The following is a 17,694-nucleotide window of genomic DNA, read 5'->3' as shown; positions in this document are numbered from 1 at the left end:
CATCCCTGACAGATGGCTCTGTCAGATGGCTCTTGAATGCCTCTAGTGTGGGAGAGGCCACGACCTCCCTAGGTAACTGGGGCCATAGCTAGACCTAAGGTTTATCCCTGGATCGTCCAGGGGTCAAACCTGTTTATCTAGGTGACACACAGGGGATCCAATGCTCAGGCAGGGGCGAACCCTGGATGATCCCAGGATAAACCTTAGGTCTAGCTGTGGCCTGGTTCTATTGTTATACTGCTCTAACAGTCAGGAAGTTTTTCCTGATGTCCAGCTGGAATCTGGCTTCCTGTAACTTGAGCACATTATTCCATGTCCTGCACTCTGGGATGATCGAGAAGAGATCCTGGCTCTCCTCTGTGTGACAACCTTTCAAGTATTTGAAGAGTGCCATCATGTCTCCCCTCAATCTTCTCTTCTCAAGGCTAAACATGCCTAGTTCTTTCAGTCTCTCCTCATAGGGCTTTGTTTCCAGACCCCTGATCATCCTGGTTGCCCTCCTCTGAACCCCCTCCAGCTTGTCTGCATCCTTCTTGAAGTGTGGTGCCCAGAAGATGAGTCCTAACCAGTGCCTCATGCGATTTGGAAGCTATACTTCTATTAATGCAACCCAAAATAGCATTTGCTTTTTTTTGCAGCCACATCACACTGTTTGCTTATATTCAAATGGTAGCTCCAGATGTTGATTAGAGTGCTTCTTCCATTTAAAGTGGTCACTTACGCTTCGCCAGAAAAAAAGGACAAAAGAGGACACACTTATAATCTAATTTATAGAGAGAGATGCAGATGAAGAATCAATTACTGCAATTGAAATGGAAATACAATACACCTAACTATAGTATTTATTTATTTATTTATTTCTGTACAACCCAATAGCTGAAGCTCTCGGGGCATTTCACAAAAATTAAAACCACAAGGTACAACATAAAGTATAAAATATGGAAGCTAAAAACCACAATATAAAAGTACACCAGAAAAAAACCTAGCAGCAATGCAGAGATTTAAAGTACAGATTTAAAACAGCAGAGCTAAACGTTTAGGATACTAAAATGCTAAAATACTCAGAAAATAAAAACTTCTTCACCTGGCACTGAAAGGAATACAAGGTAGGCAGCAGGTGAACCTCTCTGCGGAGCTCATTCCACAGGTGTGGTGCCACAACAGAAAAGGCCCTCTTTCCGGTACCCAATCACCTCACTTCCTTTGGCAGGGGTTCACAGTGAAGGACCTCTGAAGATGACCTTATGGTTCAGGCAGTTGGGAAGGCGGTGAGCATATGGCCTGTGTGCCTGTTCTTCCTGCTGCCCAGGCACTGTAGATGGGCAACTTCAAAGTCTCTGCTCTCCTTTCTTAGGCCTAATCTACACCAAGCAGGATATTGCACTATGAAAGCGGTATGAAAGCTGTATATAAAAGGCAGGAGCCACACCAAGCAAGATACAGTGGTATGAAAGCATTATATGGTATATGTCAATGGGTCCCAACATTTGTCACTGCACTTCAATACCTCTGTAAAGCAGTAGTGTGGCTCCTGCCTTTTATGTACCACTTTCATAGTGCAATATCTGGCTTGGTGTAGAATAGGCCTTAGGCTTCTGTTTCTTTATACCGGGCTTGGCCTGGACCATCTTTCAAACAGAGGATAGTCCTATAAAACAGGACGCTGGACCTCCTCACTACCACTTCTACCATGGCACTGCCTGGGTTCTTCCACATACATGTGGGGCCAGTGATGTAGGACTGAACCCCTTTGAGGGTACTTGCCAAGGGAGCCTTGAAACACAGAGCCGGCCCTGTGTGTGGGCTCAACACAGAACGAACATGCTTGAACATCTGTCAAAATTCCATACGGGAAGAGACTGCTGTGATTCACTGTCTGTCCCCATCATCTCTTGCTTCTGGCTACGGTCTGGACTGGAACCACATTGGGTTACCACTGAACAAACATGTAATGGGGGGAAGAAAACAACCCTTGCTCTGTACATATGAGTGCTGTCAGAGCGTTGTTTTCTTTAAGTGTTTCACACACAGCTGTGTCCTTCACAGCTTAGTCTTTGAATTTAGCGACAGATGAATCAACATGAGTTTGTCTGCTGGGGGACTGCGCGGGAGTGTAGTGAAATGGGTACAAAACCCTCTGCCAGCAATCAAGTCAACAGATCACATTTTATTGGAGCAGGGCATCAGAGTTTGTGGTAAACTAGAAACTATACTGTTTCCACCACCACCACCATGCCCTCACCCCAACGTAGTTTTTAATGTTCCACAAGGCCAGTAAGAAAAATAAAAACAGTCTGTCTGAGGTCTAAAATGGCCAGAGTAGAGTATATCGATAAAGAAGCCCATCTTGAACGATGTTCTTCTGCTGAGGAAACGTCAGACCCTGTATGTAGCAGTTACAACATATCCAAGTAACTGTGCACAAAGGCTCCTTAGAAAGTTTTTATGTACCTGGCAGAAACTTCTGCAGTTAAGCAATTTTCAAAGGGAATTCGGGAATCTCATCTCAGGTCTTCACTCCACTGCTTCAGGTGCTTACTCCAGAGAAGGCCCTTGTTTACCTCATGAAGGGCTAAATTACACCTTGTGCTAAATGTATGACTGCCTTTAATGTGACTGTTTATTTGTTTTGAACTAATAACTGTGGGGTGGGGGATTTTGTAGGATGGCCAGGGGTTTTACTTTACAGGAGGCACCTGATCACTCTTTAATTAAAACTTTCTGTCGCCCCACCACTCACACATAGCTTTCTTGCATACACATATCTTGTATTCCTCTAAATCAGCCTTCTCCAACTTGTTCCTTTAGGGTAGCCAGATGCAAAAGAGGACAGGGCTCTCGCACCTTTTATAGCTGACTAGAGGAAGGCATTTCAACAAGTGTTGCTTGGGTGATCACCGTACTTTCACCCCTGTACTGTCGTCCTGACAAAAATCAGCCCTGGGAAGCCGTAGTAGTTTCCTTCCCAGAGCTAATATCAGAATCTGCGGGGAAAACTTTCAAGATCACAATGGAGAGGAAAAGGTTAATTCCCTATTAGCAGGCACCATGCTCCTGATCCTGATTCCTCCCTGCACTTGCTTTAAAAAATAGATACATCGAAACTGATCACATCTGTGTGATAACTTCAGGTTGAGGTTCTGACCATATCTGAGTGGCATGGAAGAAAAAAGGAAAAGTACACACACAAAGGTTAAGGTGTATTTTCGGCTATCTACACATCACAAATGTAAATTATATTCTCTGCTTGTTTGATACATTTAACACAATAATCAAATTCTTTTCTTTCTTCTAAGTTAACTATGGGCTCATCTACACCAAGCAGGATATTCCACTATGAAAGTGGTATGAAAGTGGTATATAAAAGGCAGGAGCCACACTACTGCTTTATAGTGGTATTGAAGTGCACTGCAGGATCTACACTACTGCTTTATAGTGGTACTGAAGTGCATTGACAACTGTTGGGGCCCAGGACACATCTACATCAAGCAGGATATAACACTATCAAAATGGTATGAAAGTGGTATATGGTATGTGTCATGGGCCCGAACAGTTGTCAGTTCACTTCAGTACCACTATAAAGCAGTAGTGTCGATCTTGCAGTGCACTTCCATACCGCTATATTATTATTATTTATTTATATAGCACCATCAATGTACATGGTGCTGTACAGAGTAAAACAGTAAATAGCAAGACCCTGCCACATAGGCTTACATTCTAATAAAACCATAATAAAACAATAAGGAGGGGAAGAGAAAGCAAACAGGCACAGGGTAGGGTAAACAGGCACTGGGTAACGCAGTAGTGCGGCTTCTGCCTTTTATATACTGCTTTCATACCGCTTTCATAGTGGAATATTCTGCTTGGTGTAGATGAGCCCTATATCTCATACACTGAATCCACAGACAAATACATAATTTTTCTCTGTTTCTTACAAAAATTCTATCAGAGGTTTCCATTCAGATATGAACATGGCTGTTGATTTATCTCTCATTTTCGCTGTAAGCTTTGCCACCTCTGCCAACTCCAGTATCTTCAGTAGGTATTCTTTCATTGTTTCCATGCTTCTTAGATAATGGCCCTGTCTACATCAGCCCGATAGTCCAGGCTGGTCACGGCTGAGTCCCTGTGCATCCAAATGATGCACAGGGAATCCTGGGAGAAGGGGGGGGGGACGGGCACGGGTTTTCCCACGGATAAAGAAACACTGGGAAAATCCGATTCTTCCAGCAGTCTCTGGATCGTCCTGAGACCACAGGAGGTGTGGGCACCTGTCCGACCTGGTGCTGTGCTTACTTGCGAGTAAGCGTGGCACCAGAATTGGGCACGGAGCCACACCACACGGCTCTGTGCCCATTAGGGGAGGAGGTGTCAGCAATTTCGCCACCCCTGGAATGGCAGGGAGAGGGTTTGGGGGGCAGTTTGGGTGTGTGTGTTTAAAAAACCCTCACATTTCCGATGGAGTGGAGCTTCGCTGTTGTGCGACTGGCCCCACTGCATAAAAAAAAAAATTGGTGTCTGTGCCATTACTGGATGTGGCACATTCGTGTGGACCCAGGGGGAGGATCTCAGAACCAGGAAATCCTGAGATCCTCCCCCTCCCTCCCAGAAGGCCAGTAGATGTTGAAAGGTCCAATGTCAGACACCCCAGACCAGGGGGTGGAGAGCACCTAGGGCCATGTGTGGCCCTCAGCCTAATTTCAAACATTGTCTTTATGTGATCCATTCAGACCTCTGGCAAGAGCCATGTATCCCTTCTCTGGCAGTCTGTAGGGTGGGAAGGGAGAGAGAGGAAAAGGGGTGGCAGAAAGAGAGAGGAAAGAAGATAGCAGAGAAAAGGGAGCAGTCCACTATGTCTGGCTGTGGCCTTGCCTATGCTGTCTTCGGCCCTGCCCATCTCTGACATACACCTCCCCACAACAGATTAACCCTGAGGAAATGTGGCCCTGGACAGGAAAGAGGCCTCCTACCCCTGTCCCAGGCCATGTGGGAAGTTCCACTGAGATAGTTCCTTCTTGCAGCAGGATTGCCCTAGTTTCGGGATGTTGCCATGTGGAAGAGTTACATTACCCAAAAAGAGGATGAAACACAACTTGCCTTTGCATAATATTTGCATATTCCAATTGATGTGTATAGATGCAAACTTGGAAATAATGATCCTAATTTAAATAGAAAGGCTGCAGTGTGGAAGACCAGTGACCCGTGTGCCTGCCTGTTCAATTGGCTATCCAGGTGCTAATTGCTGATGGGCAACATTTTATCTTTAAACCAGAATCAGACAGAGGCCTTTGCTAGACCTACTGCATATTCCAGGATGGAAGAGGGGTGATCTCGCGTTGTGAATAATGTGAGATCCCGCCTTCATTTATACGTCAGGCGAGGTGACCTCAACAAGAGAGCTGTTACACCCGCCATTTTTTAACTTTTAACGGGCCAGCTGCGCACGAGCGGATGAGTGACGAACAGTAAGTTTTTTTTAAAAAAAAATTGATTTCCCCACTCCCCCCGCCCTGCACCCAATGGGCGCAGCTCCCAGCTCCACGTGAGTAATTACGTGGAGCCGGGAAAAGCCACGGAAATGGGCCACACGCTAGCGGACTTGGGCTCAGCCTGAGACCGTGGGAAAAAGTGGGGCCAAAGGGTAGGGCTATATCCTGGGGCCAGGGAGGGTGGATCCCAGCCTGAGCCCAGGATCCCCTGTGTGTCATCTGGACGCTCAGGGATGATCCCAGGTATCACCCCGGGATATAGCCTGGTCTAGCAAAGGCCAGAGAAGCCCTTCAAACAGAGGCCACCTTCAAACCCAGGACTGTCCTCTGTAAAAGAGGACGCATGGCCATCCTAGTTCCTCCGTTACCTGAACCATGCAAGCAGAAGCTGTGATGCCATAGCTCCCAAGCCATTTGGATCAAGCCTGATTTGGCCCTTACTATTATTATTTATTATTATTATTTATTTATATAGCACCATCAATGTACATGGTGCTGTACAGATTACATAGTAAATAGCAAGACCCTGCCGCATAGGCTTACAATCTAATAAAGTTGTAGTAAACAATAAGGAGGGAAAGAGAATGCAAACAGGCACAGGGAAGTGTAAACAGGCACCGGGTAGGGAGAAGCTAACAGTATAGAGTCAGAACAAACTCAATATTTAAAAGCTATAGGGAAAAGAAAAGTTTTTAGCTGAGTTTTAAAAGCCGTGATTGAGTTTGTAGTTCTCAAGTGTTCTGGAAGAGCGTTCCAGGTGTAAGGGGCAGCAGAAGAAAAAGGACGAAGCCGAGTAAGGGAAGTAGAGACCCTTGGGCAGGCGAGAAGCATGGCATCAGAGGAGCGGAGAGCACGAGCGGGGCAATAGTGTGAGATGAGAGAGGAGAGATAGGCAGGAGCTAGACTGTGAAAAGCTTTGAAGGTCAACAGGAGAAGTTTATATTGGATTCTGGAGTGAATTGGAAGCCAATGAAGAGATTTCAGAAGTGGAGTAACATGGTCAGAGCGGCGGGCCAAGAAGATGATCTTAGTGGCAGAGTGGTGCACAGAGACCAGCGGACTGATGTGAGACGAAGGAAGGCCAGAGAGAAGAAGGTTGCAGTAGTCCAACCGAGAGATAACCAGTGCGTGAACGAGAGTCTTGGCAGAAGAGACAGACAAAAATGTTCAGAACAACATGTTCAGACTCTCATGTGGTACAGCACTTTAGGGATTGTACCACTCCAGCATGGGACCAGAAGAACACACATATTTGAAAGCTTCCCACCACGGAAAGCAATTCCATCCCAAGCTCCCATGTCAGGAAGAAAGGTAACAGCCAAGCTTTCTTCCTGGTATGCTATTTTCTTGCATGCATGGAGATTTGAACATGAGGAACACTCAACACTGATCTCCCCCTCCATTCACACATGCATTTTAAAGCCACATTTTAAAAGTTGTTCTCTTAACAGAACAAAACCAAAAATTCCCTGCAGCAAAAACTGGCACAGCAAAGAGTATGTTCTGTCTCTGGAAGGGATATAATTCAAAGCTAAACTAGACTTTCTTTCAGAACTTTTGATGACAGAGTTCTTTCCCCCTGGTTTCCACAAGGTAGGGCAGAGGAACCTGTGTGTCCCTCTGCCCCACTGCCCCCGATGCTGTTGAATTCCAGCTCCCATCCTCCCAGGTTATTGACCATGCTGTCTGGGGATAATGGGAGCTGGATTCCAAAAATCATCCAGAGGGCCACAGGTTCAGCCACCCCTGCATTGAGGAAGTCCAGTTGGCTGATCATAGATTTGGATCTCAGCGTCTCGGTGGCTCTCCTTCCTTCTGGCTCATGCTGCTGACTTTCATTTTAATGTGCTTTCCTGGCAAGCAGTGCTCCCAGCGTGTGGTTTTTCCATCTGCGATAGGCTCAATAAAAGAAACTAGACCACAATGACTCAGTGTCAGCTGGCATTGCACAAAAGTGTGATGTACTCCCACTGACTCCCTTTCCCATCAGGTGGGGTTGATTAAATAGTTCATCCTCTTTCCTCCCGTCTGTTTATAGCTGATTTATTAATGTGTTCCATTCTTGCTCTTCAATCCACAAACTAACACAATGCATAAAACATGCCGTTTGTCAAGCTGAAATGACTTTAAAGAGGAATGCATCATCCCTCTCTTAAACCCAATACATTTTTGCACTGGTATAGTTAAAAGAGAGACCAACTATAAAACCAGTGGAACTGCAACTGTTCATATATTACAGAAAGGTCACGATTCTTGCTTTATGTGTTTGGAACAAGAATGGAATCTGTGAATCTTTTCAGCAAGTGGCATTGAAGAAAACTAAAGAGAGGAAAATTCTTTCGGAATTGATGAAAGCTGGAAAACAGATGAGGAGTGTGTGTGTGTGTGTGTGTGTGTGTGTGTGTGTGTGTGTGTGTGTGTGAAATCAATGACAATGGCTAATGCATGTCTCATTCAATATCCAAAGGCCATATTTAATATTTTCTTTTTCATTCCTTGTTAAAGTAAAACACCCAGATCAAAAATAGCCTCCAGAAAATGAAGAGGTATATCACTTCACTGATTAAAATGAGTCCCCACATTAATCAACAAAAGCTTGATTTGATTAATTTATCAATGAAACCAATTAAAGGTAACAACAGTCCTAGCTGAGAATAAAATGGATGCCAGGGGGATTTTAATAGGAGAGAAGGGCTCACCTGCACCAAGCAGGATATTCCACTATAAAACTGGTATGAAAGCAGTATAGAAAATGCAGGAACCACACTACTGCTTTATAATGGTATTGAAGTGCACTGACAACTGTTGGGGCTCATTGACACCTACCATATGCCACTTTCATACCACTTTCATAGTGTTATATCCTGTTTGGTGTAGATGTGTCATGGACCCAACATTGTCAGTGCACTTCAGTACCACTATAAAGCAGTAGTGTAGATCCTGCAGTGGTAGTGAAGATCCTACTTCAATACTGCTATAAAGCAGCAGTGTGGCTCCCGCCTTTTATATATCGCTTTCATAGTGGAATATCCTGGTTGGTGTAGATGAGCCCAGGGAGAGAGATGCACTCAATAAATTCCACTAAAGGACAGGGGTTCCCAACCTCTTTGGACCCGTGGACACTTTTGGGAAGTTGAGAAACTGCTATGGGCACCACCACAAAATGGCTGCCATGGAGGATGTGGCTAGTCCCATAATGGCTGCCATCTGGCAGCCCTCCTAGTCAAAAGAAGTGGAAGATTCATCCATTTATTGCATTTATATCCTACCATTTTTTTCCTCCAAGGAACCCAAGGCGGCATACATAATCCTCCTCCTCTCCATTTTATCCTCACAACAACAACCCTGTGAGGTAGGTTGGGCTGAGAGTTTGTGACTGGCCCAAAGCCACCCAGTGGCTTTCCATGGTTGAGTGGGGACTAGAACCCGGATCTCCCGACTTCCAGTCCAACACTATAGTGACTACACCGTACTGGCTCTCAAGGCTTGGAAAGTTATTCAGTTTCTAAAGCTTTGCACATGGTATCGGCAAGGTTTGGCACATACAGTAAGGATCAGAAATTGCTTCAAAGAGAGTGGGGAGAGAAAGAGAGGGATTGATAGTAATGGGGACAGAAAAAAGGTTGAAACCATTTTCTTGAATAGGAGGATTGTTGCTTCTGTCTGAGCTTTGAATCCAATTTCATGGTGGTTTTGCTTTTCCCAGTAAAGCAAAATATAGTCATTTCTCCCAACATTTGGCAAAGGAGAGACAGCGAACCCTCTGGATGAACATGCATGTTTGGTTACCATAAGCCACGTAGATAACTTTATGTTATGGAGTGACGTACAAATGTTGTGAAGATATATGCCAGTATCCGCATGTGTCATTCCATTAGCACAAATGATGTTTTGCTAGCGGGAATTAGGTTCTGAACTATGCACAAGAGAAGAATCCAACTAAAGTTACATTTGATACAAGCATGGTTGTGCAAGTGGCTGTGCATTGTGCTTGTGCAAACCTTTGTACAACCGTTATGCAACTCGTTGTGCACAGGGCCGGTGCCAGGCTTTTTTGCGCCCTAGGCAAGGTGAGCTGCTTTCACCCCCCCACCGTATCCCCCCCACACACACGCTCCACGAGGCCCGCTCATCCCGGGGCCAGGGATGGGGCTTACCGTCGGCAGGCGGGTGGCTGCCGGCGCCCCGATCCGGCCCGAGGCGAGCGAGCTGGGCAGCAGGAGCGCTACGCATGGCGCCCGACTCCTCTGGCCGCCCGGACGCGGCGGCGGAGTTTCATTGAGGGGCGTCGAGGCGGGCTGCTGCCCTTCACCTCCATCCTCTGGGTTGGAGCGGCAAGCGGGAGGCAGGCCACATGGCTGGGTGGAGGGAAGGGAGGGCGGCGGGAGGAGGAGGCAGCGGCAATCACGCCGGGCGAAGGAGCCGCCGGCGCCGAGCAGGTAAGGCGGACTTTCACCCCTCTCCACCAGGCGGCTCCACGTGCTGATGTCTGGCACACGCTGGAACTCAGAACGTGGAGCCGCCCGCCCCCGCCCCCCAGTGTCCCAGGTTGGCTTCAGCTGCTGGGCGGGCGCCCGGCTGAAGCCAAGCCGGGGACGCTGGGGAGCAGGGCGAACGGCGCCCCCGGAAGCTGCCCTCACTTGGCCAGAGCGGCTCTGGGAGTGGGAGGGCGACTTCCGGGGGCGCCGAACTTGGCGCTCTAGGCGGTGGCCTAGGTGGCCTTAATGGAAGCACCGGCCCTGGTTGTGCATAACACTTGTGCAACCATTGTGCAATCAGTTGCACAACTGCTTAGACAGCTGTAACGGGTGACTGTTTGTGCAATGGAAAGATTCAATGGAGCACCACTAGTGCTATTTGAGTTTGCAGAATGACACAGAAGACACCTTAAACCCTGTCGGTTAAGCCTTTTGGTGAAAGAAGCAGGGTTTAAGGTGCCTTATGTGATGTGTTTTGCTAAATCCTGCTCATTCACTAACCACAATTGGACTGTCTGCAGCAGGGTTAAAGTGTGTTTAACTGTGGCTTAAAGTGTTGTGAGTAGGAAGAGACAGTGTGGCTTGCGGTGAGTGCTAACCCCTGAGAACCACAGTTTCACTAACCACAGAGCCTGAAGTGTCATCTGAACAGGCCCACTTGTTGGATACTGGCCATAAATATGGCTACCTGAGATAATCCTCACTTTCTTTCTTTCAACCTCATTTTCAGTTTTGTTCCCCTGGGTCACATGATTCTGTAGTTCCCAAACTCTAAAATGTTTTAGGACATGAATGACCCGGTCATCTATGTTTGCTAGCCTGGTTGATCTTTAGACCAGGTATGGCCAACTTCTGCAGTCACATATATTATGGAGAGAGTATGATCTGGGGGCTAGAAAAGTAGCATCCCTGTGTCAGACTGATGCCCACATGGGTGATCAGGCTCAATAACATGGGTGGGCAAAACTCAGCCCATAGGCTGCATCTGGCCATCACTACCCCCATACTTGTGGGGCTTCCCAAATTAAAGGAAACAATTGCATCAGCAGGACTATGGAGCATCAAAAAGGTTAATTTTGGTGGGCTTGCTAGCTAAAAGAGTCAAATTTGCCTTGTAAATAAGTTAAAATAATTCTGGGACACTCCGTAGACTGTGACCTGTGACCTGCAGGGAAAGTCCAAGAAGCAAAAATGACCCCTGGACATCTAAATGTTGCCCACCCCTGCTCTATAATAAAGTTGGCAACATTTAGCACTAAGGAATTAGAAGTTGCAGATGACATGTTTCTGGGCACTTTCAAAGATTTATACACGTTACGTACAAAATCAAAAAGAGCACTATAATGCTGAAAATGTTGAAGAGTGCTCTGTGCTAGTCCTACTTCATTTTTTTTCCCGATGAGGGAAATTGTGGGTTTTTTATGCGAATGTACTTTTAAGAGGTCTGCAGCTGTCAGTCTTTAAGAGGTCTGCAGCTGCAAGTCTCCAGGTCCTCATCGAAGGCCTGGGTGGGGCTTCTGCTTCATGCTCTTTGTGGTGTGGGTTTTGCTGCAGAGAGTTGGGTGTGTTGCTGTCCCAGGATGTTTTAATAATAAAGGAATCCATCAACGAAAAGGCTCTGAAGTTATTGCCCGTCAGTCTAGGTCTGGGGCAAGCGGCAGGTTGAACAGGTAAGCTCACCCCTATGGTCCCTATGTCTGAGGGACACCACAGTGGGTAAACATTTACCATACCTTGATGAAAATGATCGGTGACACCAGAAACTAGAGAAATTGTCTCAGAGGTTGAAGCTAACCACATGCTGTCCATTAGCCATCCTTGTCTTGTACCATCAGATTTACATTTGGATCCCCGCCAATGGAATTTAATTTAGAGTAGACTCATTGAAACCAATAGGAAAAGTTAGTTGTGCCTAAGTTAAATATCATTGATTTCAAAGAGTCTTATTGAAGCATGGCTAACAGTACTCTATGTATGTATGTGACACACACACACACACACACACACACACACACTTTTGTTTTGTTTTATTTTACTGTTGCCCAAATTACTAAACTGGGTATACATGATCCCTGCCAAGTTATTTAGTGCTTCATGTTGCATTGCTCATAATGAGTCCCTGTTTTTTTCCACCAACACTTTCACCCTCTGAGCGTGGGTAGGATTTAATGATTACCCAGGCACACAAAATAGCATCAGCTCACTTTTGCATGGTATGCGTGGGAGCAGGAGAAGGCGAATGTGCAAAACAAATGAGAGCTGTTCATTGACACGGAGTGATCTGTTAAAAAACCGTACTCAAGGTTAAAATTGGTGACTCGAAGGCAATGATGTAACAATAGTTGGGAGGAAGTGTTTATGGATGAATGGACTTGTGCACAATTCAGTGCTTCTGAGTGGAACACAGGAATGTAACAAGTGCCTTCCTTGATCGGACCAAAAGTTTCACTGGTCCAGTTTCCTCTTTCAAGTGCTTCCAGTAAACCTGCAACCAGAGGATGAAACAACAGCTCAATGCCAACCAGCAATTGGTATCCAGAGTTTTAGTGCCTCTGAACATGGATGTTCTATTTAGCTATCGTGGAAAAGATCTGTTAATAGACTAATGACTGGGCTTGGATAACATGTTAACCCACAGCAGGGTGGCTTGTTAACCATGCAGAGTGTCGCTTGTTAACCACCTTGAACAACCCAATGACACTGCATAGTAAGAAGCCACTCTGCGGAAAATGGTCTGGGTTCAGATAACGCGTTAACCCGTGGTTCAACAACAACCGACGTTCAACCACTGAGTGTGGGTTAATGTGTAGTGTGAACGGCCCCAGACTCCATGAAGTACTTCCTTTTGACTGCCCTGAAACTATCGCCAATCTGTTTTCTTGTGGCAAAATGGGGAACTCTTGTTTTGATTAAAGTTCAGGTCATATTTACGATTGGGGTTCACTGTAATGTTGGTGGAACTTCTTTATGGTCCTTAGGGTTCTCAGGGGATTTTGACAGTCGAAGGGGAGAGAGAGGCAGTTTTGACAGTTGGAAGTTTATAAGAAAATAAAAACATTGATACTTATCCAGTATGGCTTAGTGGAAGCCTTTGAGCTCTTAGCTCTTTAAAAGTCTGGGTTTGAATTCATGGGTATTCAACTGTGCTAGTGATGAATTGAAGTTGCCACTTCTCTTTTCCCTGACAGGCTCCTTGTCTTTAATAGCAGACAGGGACACCATGGTCTTCTCCATGCTGGAATAGCTATTTCTTTTGAATTTGGTTGGTGTAGATTATTATTATTATTATTATTATTATTATTATTATTATTAATTTATATAGCACCATCAGTGTACATGGTGCTGTACAGAGTAAAACAGTAAATAGCAGTGGGAATTTTGTTTCAGTTCACTTTTGATGATAATTTTTCAAAATCTGTCATTTTTTAATGTTCGGGATGAAAAGAACTTGAGATCTAAAAAAAACCTTAAATGTGGAAGATAGCAAAACACCAGATTCGTCCACCCCTAATCCCAATGGCTTTTTTGTACACTTCTTAGAGGCTGTGAAAGAAACACTATTGTCCAAGTAGCACCTTGCAAGGGGGTCATAAGGTCAACCATAGTCAACCTTGGCTGCCCATGTTGTTCTCAAATGCAATAGCCTTTTGTTACCAATACAATAGACTGGTATTTGTTACCAATCCTTGTAGAAAAGGTACTCCAAAAGTACTCCAAAGTTTTATTTTTTATCTTTTGGGAAGGCCTACTTCCTATTTGAGTATGGCAGAGTGAGTTCAGGGTAAATATTGGGTGCAGCAAAGAGGTTGTTGGATTCCTTAATCATCATGAGTGCACATAATGCCTTCAAAAACATTTCAAAGTTAAGCAGAATGACTTCTTGGTGCCATGCAAATCTATGAGTTCCTTTGGAGTAGCAGCACAATCTTAAGCATATTTACTTGGAGTTACCACTGATATCAATGGGACTTCACTTTCAAATCAATCTGTATTGGATTGTAGCATCAGTACTGTGAGCAGGCTTATCTGGAACCAGATTATTCTATTCTCTATGAACCTCAGCTTAAAGAGTAACATGGGTGGCCAAGGTCCAATATGGCTGACCTCATGAATCCTGCGGTTGTTCCTGTATAATAGCTTTTGTCTCACACCCTCAGAAAAGACATGGAAGATGTCCTCTACACCATTCTTTTTTGCTTCCTTTTCCCTGGCATTGATGGTCCAGAACATTCTAGCATGCAATGTTTGGCCTACTTCCAACATCAATGCTATCAATAGCTTTAACATAATTGCTAACAAGATAGACTTGGGGCCACCATGCTACCTCAAAGACTAGACTCTCTCATTGTTGGAGTTACAATGTCGACCCATGATGCTATGCCATCATGAAATCCTACATCAAGTCATAATTCCAGGTACTACACTTGATCTTAGCCAAGAGGCCAAAATTCATTATTATGGTTTTTCTCCCCAATACTTTACTACTTTGAATTTAGCTCACAGCAAACAGGTCTTTAAGGAGAGGGTCTATAGTGTTTCTATTCAAATGGATCTCTGTGCAGTCTCAAATAATAAGATAGCACCTTGGTTTGCAGAGACTATGCTTATATTTGAATGTGAACGCTACCTGACTCTAATTTCTAACCCTTGTCTTAGATCAGCCCTTGCACGATTAACAGCAGTGCTAGAAAGGCATTTTAATAAAAAAATTCCTTATGCTTCGAGACTCTGCCCTTGCCATAATGGCAAAGTGGAGGATCTGCCTCACTATTTGTTCTGCTGCCCGATCTTTTCTCAAATTCGTTCTAAATATTTAGATGGTTGGGTTTTTTTAAGAATAAGTCCAGCTGGTCCGATTCAGAAAGAATATACTTTTTGTTTACATGCAATAACAAGACTGTCGTATTGGCAATGGCCAACTTCGCTCTTACAGCCCAAATGTACAGAGCAAAATTTCTGACCTTGCAGAATGTACGATTTGTTTTAGCATTGTTTTTATTATGTTTGGTGTAACCATTCTTTGAAACAATAAAGCTTTATTACTACTACTACAGGTAGTGAGGTTCAGCATACACCACCAACTTTGTGTTACAGTGACCTTGCATTCTTTGCCAGTGCAACGGATCTGAGCTGTGAAGAATCAAGTTGGACTGACTTTCGGCACTGTCTCAGGGGAAGTCTACACCTACAGAATTCCCAGTACCACTTCCTGAAAAATCTTCCATGCTTGTTTTCCAGTTTGCCTCCCATCTGTGTACCTCCCTGGCACGATACTGTTTGCTTTCAAGAACTGAGAGTAGTAGGGTTGTTGAAACACCACAACGAAGCAATATTTCCAGGTGCCACCTTGTTATACGTTTCCTTTCATGTGATACAACTAGGACAGGGGCATAGCCAAAATTCTCACATAAACATTATTCATCTTCTGCTCTGCCATTCTAATGCTGTAAAGGAGCAAACACAGTTCAATCGAATATTTTAAAAATGACTTTAATGCATTAAAAAAACCAGACAATACATGATAAGTTTTCTAAGCCTGGAAGAGGAAGAGGAAGAGGAAGAAGAAGAAGAAGAAGAAGAAGAAGAAGAAGAAGAAGAAGAAGAAGAAGGGAAACTGCTTGGATATCAGAACTAAGCACATGGGTCTTTGTATGTGCGTATCTCTTACTCAGACCCAGAATAGGCCTTTTAAACCACTGGGGCCATGACATGAATGGAAAACCTGTTGTTTTCCTTGCCCTAAATTTAGAGCAGACATTTGCTCAATCTTGGGGGTGGGGGTGGGGGAAGAAGAGCTAAGCTGGTTTTAAGTTGGAGTCACTTGATCTGAGTCTGCAATACTCATGTCACTTGTTTTGGAGTAGTCATATTAAATGGAATGGAGCCACTGGCTAATACATGTATGAAATCATATGAACTCCTATGAATCTCAATGTAGCCAATGCTGGCTCTAGGTTTTTGAGGGCCCTTGGGCAAGACACACTCAATAGGCTCCCACCCTCAGCAAATCAACCTTCTCACTGCCCTTGTCTCTAGCTGGGCTGGAAAACCCCGGAGAGCTATTGCTGCTGATCAGAGCAGACCATGCTGGACTAGACCGGCAAATCATCCATTGGTATAAGGCAGCTTCCTATGCCAATCATGTGAGCTTGCCCCTGCAATTTGTGATGGTTCAGTCCAGACACAGGTTCACTCTTTCCCCTCGACTCTCAGGTATATATGGTTCTACCTCTTTATTTGTATACGTCTGCTGCTCCATGCTAAGGTGACCATATGAAAAGGAGGACAGGGCTCCTGTATCTTTAACAGTTGCATAGAAAAGAGAATTTCAGCAGGTGTCATTTGTATAGAGAGAGAGCCTGGGGAAATCCCCTCTTCATCACAACAGTTAAAGCTGCAGGAGCTATACTAGAGTGGCCAGATTTAAAAGAGGGCAGGGCACCTGCACCTTTAACTGTTGTGATGAAGAGGAAATTTCACCAGGTTCTCCAGATATACAAATGACACCTGCTGAAATTTCCTTTTCAATACAACTGTTAAAGATACAGGAGCCCTGTCCTCCTTTTCATATGGTCACCCTACTCCATGCCCTTCTTCCTTTTGATGGGAGACGGGGCCCAAAGAGCAAGCACATAATTATTTGCAGAGCAAGTATCATTATTGGAACATGAATTTGAAATATAAGGAGTTAATTTCATTTCTTTTGTTTGCTGCGAGGAAAGTAATAGCGTTGCATTGGAAGGATCTCAAATTTACAGACTTGGATGAGTGGTACAAAGTGGTGTGGAAGATAGCAATAATGGGAAAATTGTCATATAAATTACAGGTCATGAGAGGTCAACGGAAGCATGATTCCTTTGCGGCTGTATGGTTATCATTCATTGAATATACTAATATGGCAGAACATGGTCAGATGGTACCTGTATGTTATAAATCACTATGGTGGTTGTAAATGTTTTGATATTGTTTATTTGGTTTTAGTTTTTGTGAACTGCCCAGGGAGCTTCGGCTATTGGGCGGTATAAAAATGCAATAAGTAAATAATAATAAAAAAATCAAAAGTTGAATATGCCTTCGAAGGGATTTTGTATTCTCTTACTTTGTAACTTGATCTAGAGGGTGGAAGTATTGTAGAATATTGTATTTTGTAAAACACAATAAAAGAGTTTTGGGGAAAAAACATTATCGGAACACTGACGCGTCCCCACTCCAGCTTTCATACGGTGCCTTCCATATGGGTTGGACTGCAAGTCCCACCATCCCTGGCCCATCGGTCTGCTGCCCATTGGCTGTGCTGGCTTGGGATAATAGGAGTTGTGATCCAACCGCTACGGCGAAGGCCGCCACATAGCATCGTCATGGAACTTTTAAAAATTTGCCAACAGCTTGTGAAGGGGAAGAAGACGGATGATGCCTATAGTGGAAATAGGAAGAGAAACCCTCTGAGGAGGATGTGGTCTGAAGATCTGACCCAAGACAAACTCTGTGAGATATGTGATCCGGTCATTGCCACACAGTCACTGTCCGCAGCAGCCTCCAAACATCTTTTTGCCAAAGCTCATTACAGGCCTCCCCCACCCCCCCGCGAGAATATTTGTATAGTGTCTCTTTGAGTAAGTTTAAAGAGCGCCTTCTCTTCCAGTAAATTACTGCCTACAGTTGGGGTTTCAAACAAGTCTGTAAACTTGTGTTTTCATACAGTCTGGCTCTCATGGGCCCTGCCTAAA

The sequence above is a fragment of the Elgaria multicarinata genome, chromosome 10, assembly GCF_023053635.1.
Source record: "Elgaria multicarinata webbii isolate HBS135686 ecotype San Diego chromosome 10, rElgMul1.1.pri, whole genome shotgun sequence".
Lineage (NCBI taxonomy): Eukaryota > Metazoa > Chordata > Lepidosauria > Squamata > Anguidae > Elgaria > Elgaria multicarinata.
Note: the sequence above shows the minus strand (reverse complement) of the source record.